The following is a 6,000-nucleotide window of genomic DNA, read 5'->3' as shown; positions in this document are numbered from 1 at the left end:
AGCACATAAGCATCTCTCAGAAGCTCAGAGCTCTGTGTTGTTCCCTATCTCCACAGCAACAAGAAAGCCACGAAACAGGAGCTGTCGCATTAACATGAGAGGCTGGAAACAGGTGGAGTACCATGACAACCTAGCCCTGCCACCAAGGTGGCCACAGAACTGGAAATCAATGCTTCCTTCTTCAGCTTTTAAGAATACAGTTGTGGCAGGTGATTGTCCTAGAGGGCCATCAGTAGCATCAAGCAGAAAACCATATAGAGTCATTACAAACTGGGTTCAGTAGAACACTGATGAAAATAGAAAAGATTAAATAGCAGCTTTACAAATTGTTGGTTTTGTGAACTAGGCAAGTTTTGAAAATTGATTAGTGCAGGCCAGGATGTTACTGTAGGAGAAAAGCCCCCAAATCTCAGGTATTTCCTGCCCTCTGCGGCCCCCACCAACCTCCACATGCAGCTTCCCAAATTACTTCCCTTGTTTCCCATAAGCCAGTGGTAAGAGGTAAAAGCATGGACGGTCTCACACAGGGGTCTTAAAAGGCAAGCCTAGGAAGGGGTACATACTTCTCTCATTCCATTGGCCGGAACTCCATCAGATTGCCATTCTTATAAGCAAGTGAGATGAGGAAATGTCAGCTGGCTCATGCCCATGAATAAGAGGAAACAAGTTCAGTGAAAGCTACTTTGTTTCTGCCGGAAGTGCCTACTTGGTCCCAGGCTTTGGGTAATGCACTGAAAAGACAGCAGTTACAACACAGATGTAGCCTCCCTTAGGAAGCCAAAAGTATGAAGAAAAATCAAGAGCTTCAACAACTAATCATGAACACATGTATTTAAACAATACCATTGCATATGTGATGAGAGCAGAGGGTGCAAGGGATAAATTGAACAATTATTATGACATAGGTAACAAGGAACTAGACACGTAAAAATTAACCAAGTTAAGCTAGAAAGACGTGTATGTGTGTCTGTGTGTGTGTGTGTCCCTGACAGAGATATTCACAGGAGGCATTCCAGGGTGCAGCAATAACCTATGTCAGGGTTATTCTTTGGTGGAATAACCCCATTTGCTGCATTACTGAGTTAGCAAATAAGAGTGCCCAGTATGTGCCAGAAAGTGCTAGCTGCTCAGGAATGTCCAACTCTTTGCAACCCCATGGACTGTAGCCCACCAGGCTCCTCTGTCCATGAAATTCTCCAGGCAAGAATACTGGAGTGGCTTGCCATTTCCTTCTCCATGGGATGTATTCTGCAAGTCTCTGTAGAGATAATGCAAAACCCCACAGTCTACTGCCATTGCCTTGGATAACTTATTTTGATCCATCAAGAACAAGACCTCACAAATAATCTCATAAATAATCTATGTTTGGCATGATTTCAAATGTGAAATAGGCCTTTTTAGACACTAAGTAATGCTCCTCCTTCCATTTCTTAAACCAATGATTAAGCCCACAGCCAGGATGTCAGTCTACCACTTCACTCAAAGGCCCAGGTTTACCCTACTGAGAACAGGCTGAAGATTTAAATATGTGCCATCCTCAGGGCCCCTTTTAAGGAAATCACTCCAAGCACATCGTGCATGACATTTCAATGATAGCCACAGTGCTACCCTGCTACCCTCCTCAGACTGCTTGGATCAGGGCTCAGAGCATGAGCTCAGAGCCTCAAAGCTAAAGTAGCAAAAAACCTCTCAATTTTTTCCATTTACAGTCATGGTAGTTTTAATAGTAAGAGTAGTATCAATATTTTATAGTAAGAATTGATATCAAACTTATCCAATTAGACTTTCTCTCTTAGTATGATAAAAGCTAGATTCTTATTTCTTGGGGTTTCCCCAGTGGCTCGGTGGTATAGAATCCACTTGTCAAGGCAGCAGACATGGGTTTGATCCCTGGATTGGGAAGATCCCCTGGAAAAGGAAATGGCAACTCTGTCCAGTACTCCTGCCTGGAAAATTCCAGGACAGAGGAGCCTGGCAGATTATTGTCCATGGGGTCACAAAAGAGTCAGACACAACTTAGTGACTAAACAACAATCATTTATTTGAGAATAAAATTTAGAGACTGTGCACTGTTTAAAAAAAAAAAAAAACAAGCCTTGTACACAACGAGGCCTCTTATATTGTTCTGGGTGGGTAATAATTTACAAAAATAAAAAAGGATATGATTAGGAATAGAAATTTTGTAGCTGTGGTCTAATGAGACACGTCTACAAGCAGGACCTGAACATAAACAGAGCAAGTGAGGCTTTCCCTGCAGGAAGGAGGGCTGGCAGTTTCCAAGATGTCTAGTAATCTAGTTTTGCATTTTGGGTTGGTTCCTGTTCTGTGCTCTAATCCCTGGAGCCATCCTTAAATTTTTAGTAAAAGTCTGTTGCATATAACTTCCTTGTGTCAGTGATGCTTTCGAGAATGAAGGAGAAAACTCCCATCAATGAATGAGACAGATGGGAGAGAGGCAGCAGGACAGCCACAAGAGACAAAAATGTGAGCTGGTCAATCAAGAAGCCGAAATTCACAGCAAGAGGCTCCAAGAGATCATTGGGTGAGTGTCATGAATCCTCTTCAATCTTCTTGAGGGCACTGGATTGCCCATTACAGAGGGAAGTGCTGCTCCAGGTCACTGTATCTGGTCATAAAAGTAAAAAGTAGCCTGCAGAAGGCCAATACACATGGGTCTATCAAGGTCAATGTCACAGGCTTCTATTCAGGTCCGGCTGATATCAAACCTGCATGTTTTCATACAGCTGTGAAGAAGGATACTGATTACTCGGCTTCATAATAACACTTAAGTTCTTTGAGCAACCAAATAAGCAGACAGAAATATTTTGCCTCTATTCTCCTCATCTTCTTATTTCCAAATGTATATGCTGTTGGTTGCTTATAAGTTGTCGTTTCTTTTTTCTGTAAAGAAATGAAAGAAATGCATCTTAAAAAGCAGCCATGAAGCTTTTCTGTAATAACCTAGAAATCTATCAATTTTATAGACAACCCGACTGATAACATATTGTCCAACATTGTTGTTTCCTATTGTTTTCTTCCTTTTTTTTTTCTGTCTTTTGGGTTTTTTTTTCTTTTTGCTCCCTGAAAATAGCACAATATGTTGTGATGTTTTAATTTATTATTATGAAAGGGACAGCAACTGGTTTTTAATGGTTACAGAATGATGACTCGCAGCCCTGGCCCAGCTGCTGTCACCAGCGTGCCGCAGCAGACTCACAGCATCTTGTCTCCAGCACACATCAGTGCTCCCGCCGGCTGCCTTCCCCCCTCCCAGTGGACGGGCCACCACCTGCTGCTGGAACAGTGCCGGCCCTTTGGGGAATAAATGTTCTCTGGCTGCTGGGTGACAGGACAGGACAGACGCCGGGTTTCAAGGAAACCAGGGAAATGCGCCCTGGGGCTTGTTGCCCCTACTCGTCCACCCATCTGCCTTCCCTGGCTGGCACAGATCTCCCTAATCAGGGCCATAGGAGAATGGGCTTTTTCAGACCGTGATCTAGATGGCTCTGTCTCCTTTTCCCTACTGGTCTCCCTTTGGGCTATAATGGCCATTTATTTATTCAGGCCACAAGCATTTTCCAAGCCTCTGTTCCATGCCAGGCAATTTGCTAAGTGCTAAGAATATAGACCTGAACAACTCAATCTCTCACCTTGAGAAGGTCATAGTTTAGTGGGGTAGACAAGACATACAAACCAATAAATTACAATACAGCACTGAGAGCATAAGAGCAGAGTTAAAAATCAAGTGCACAAAAGAAGCAGCATTAAAGTATCACACAGGCATGAAGCTTGTGGACCTGGGAGACTTAGCCTAGGGAAAGTCCAGCTGCCTGTTTGCTTTTGGACAGTTCATTTAAGGTCTTTAAGGCCCAGTGATTCATTGGTATAAGGTTATGTGAAATAATGCAGTGAAGCACTGTAACAGGGTGTGTGATAAACACTCAATAAATCTGGACCATTGTTACCCAGCACACTTCGTATTCAAATACCTCTCCCAGAGCTGTAGGGTCCCAGCCACTGTATCCAGGCAGGAGTTTTGGAAGCAGAGAAGGGATGAGGGGAGAGGAGGGCAGCTAGTGAACTTCAAAGCTTAGAGCTGAAGAAGATTCCCAATAAGCCATGTCCAGGGACTGAAGCTGGAGTACAAAGCCAAGTGACAGATCAGATCTGCCTGGACTATCAGGCAGGAGGGGCTATAGTGAAAGAAACTAAATCCAGGGCAATAGGACAGAAATTGGAGGTATCAGGCAAAACCCAATCAGAAGAGAGAACACAATGCAGACTGACAATCTGGAGTACCGGACGGAGTCTTGAAAAGGCTGGAAAACTCTACTCAGCTGAGATGGTGTTTGATCTTGGTCTTAAAAGATGAGGAGGAAATTGCAAGGAAGAGAGGCAAGGGAAGGGATGTCCTGAGAGGCATGTCTTGAAAGGGGAAACAGCGTGGGCAAATGCACATTGATGTCCGAAGTGAAGAGTGAGAAAGTCAAGTAGCTGGGACCTTGAGTGCCTAGAACACAGTGAGAGGAGGTGAGGCTGGAGACTGTCAGGCACTGAGGCACGGAGGGCCTGGAGTGCCAGGCCAGGGAAACTAGTCTCATCCTGGAGGCCCACACGGGTGCTCATCAGAGTCTCTGGTCCAGCTCTGACAAGCTGCCAATGCCCACGGCAATTCTCAGTTAATTGGTCTTGAGTAAGACATGGTCATGAGTGTTTTTAACATCTCCCCAGGTGATTCCTGGAGAAGGCAATGGCACCCCACTCCAGTGCTCTTGCCTGGAAAATCCCATGGACGGAGGAGCCTGGTAGGCTGCAGTCCATGGGGTCGCGAAGAGTTGGACACGACTGAGCGATTTCACTTTCACTTTTCACTTTCATGCACTGGAGAAGGAAATGGCAACCCACTCCAGTGTTCCTGCCTGGAGAATCCCAAGGACAGCAGAGCCTGGTGGGCTGCCGTCTATCGGGTCGCACAGAGTCACACACGACTGAAGTGACTTAGCAGCCTAGCAGGTGATTCCAGTGTGCCTCCAGCGCTGCAAATCACTGCTGCAGGCAATCAGAAGTCAATGGAGAGACTCTTTCCACTTTTGAATGCTATGAAGCTAATAGATTCATTTAATTTCAACCAACATTATCAACACTGACTGGGTGCCAGTCCCTTGCTAACCTTGTAAATATGGAGATGCGGAGGTCAGGGTCCACTGCTCTGTTTGGCTCTTTGGAGTTTATGAATCACATTCACCTTCACTGTCTTATCTGGCCTGGGCATGGAGAGGGAATGTGGTTGCTGCCCTTCAGGGGAAGCAGTGTGCATAATCCACTCGGTCATTGTGGGGCCTACCCTGAGGTCTGGCACTGGGCCGCAGTGGGGAAAATGAATTGAGCAATCTTTTCTAGAGCAAAATCAATAGCTTCAGAACAGCCAGCCACACCAGCAGCTGGGGCGGGTGGGTGGGAGGAGGGGAGTCGCGGGGGAGGGGGGAAAGGAGCTCCAGGGAGAAAACAAGGACACTGCAAGGAGAGGACAGGAGAAAAAGAGGTGCTGTGGAGGGAGGAAGGAAAGGAGGGCCAAGGGGAGTGGGTTAGGGGGATAAGGGGTGGTTCATGAGAGAATTTAGACAAAACCACTGTAACCCTCTTGTCTTACGCTCTCTCCACTGCTCAGAACCCTGAGTGTAGAGATAGATATGTGCAATGAGAGGGAGAAACTGGCACATTGCAAGTTCCTGTCCCTGTGCTGAGTATTTTGAATATATTCATACAAGGTAATACTTGCTAATCACTAATTCCACAAATGAGAAGACAGAAATCCTAAAGGTCACTAGACTACCAAGCTCATATGTGATGGAGTCATTTATCCCCTTAGAGGCATAAAAGAGAAAAGGATGGGGGAGCTGCTCTGTAAGAAGAGACACTTTAGACATCACTCTTATTTTCCGCCCTCAGCCCACCTAGCTTCCACAGATCTTCAGTCTACTTGGAAACTTGTCCATTACA

At 45.4% G+C, this 6,000-nt stretch overlaps 1 long non-coding RNA gene across 1 annotated transcript in view; it reads right to left on the bottom strand.

Annotated features, from left to right (window-relative positions):
* Positions 1–1,926: 1,926 nt before the first annotated feature.
* The window catches only part of LOC129655360 (uncharacterized), a 164,284-nt gene continuing 160,210 nt past the window's right edge, over positions 1,927–6,000 (bottom strand). Inside the window, exon 3 of the long non-coding RNA XR_008715925.1 lies at positions 1,927–2,901. This is a non-coding gene — a long non-coding RNA (uncharacterized LOC129655360). The remainder of the gene's footprint in view (positions 2,902–6,000) is intronic.

The sequence above is a fragment of the Bubalus kerabau genome, chromosome 6 (genome assembly GCF_029407905.1).
Source record: "Bubalus kerabau isolate K-KA32 ecotype Philippines breed swamp buffalo chromosome 6, PCC_UOA_SB_1v2, whole genome shotgun sequence".
Taxonomy (NCBI): domain Eukaryota; kingdom Metazoa; phylum Chordata; class Mammalia; order Artiodactyla; family Bovidae; genus Bubalus; species Bubalus kerabau.
This window is presented reverse-complemented; position numbering and strand designations above follow the sequence as displayed.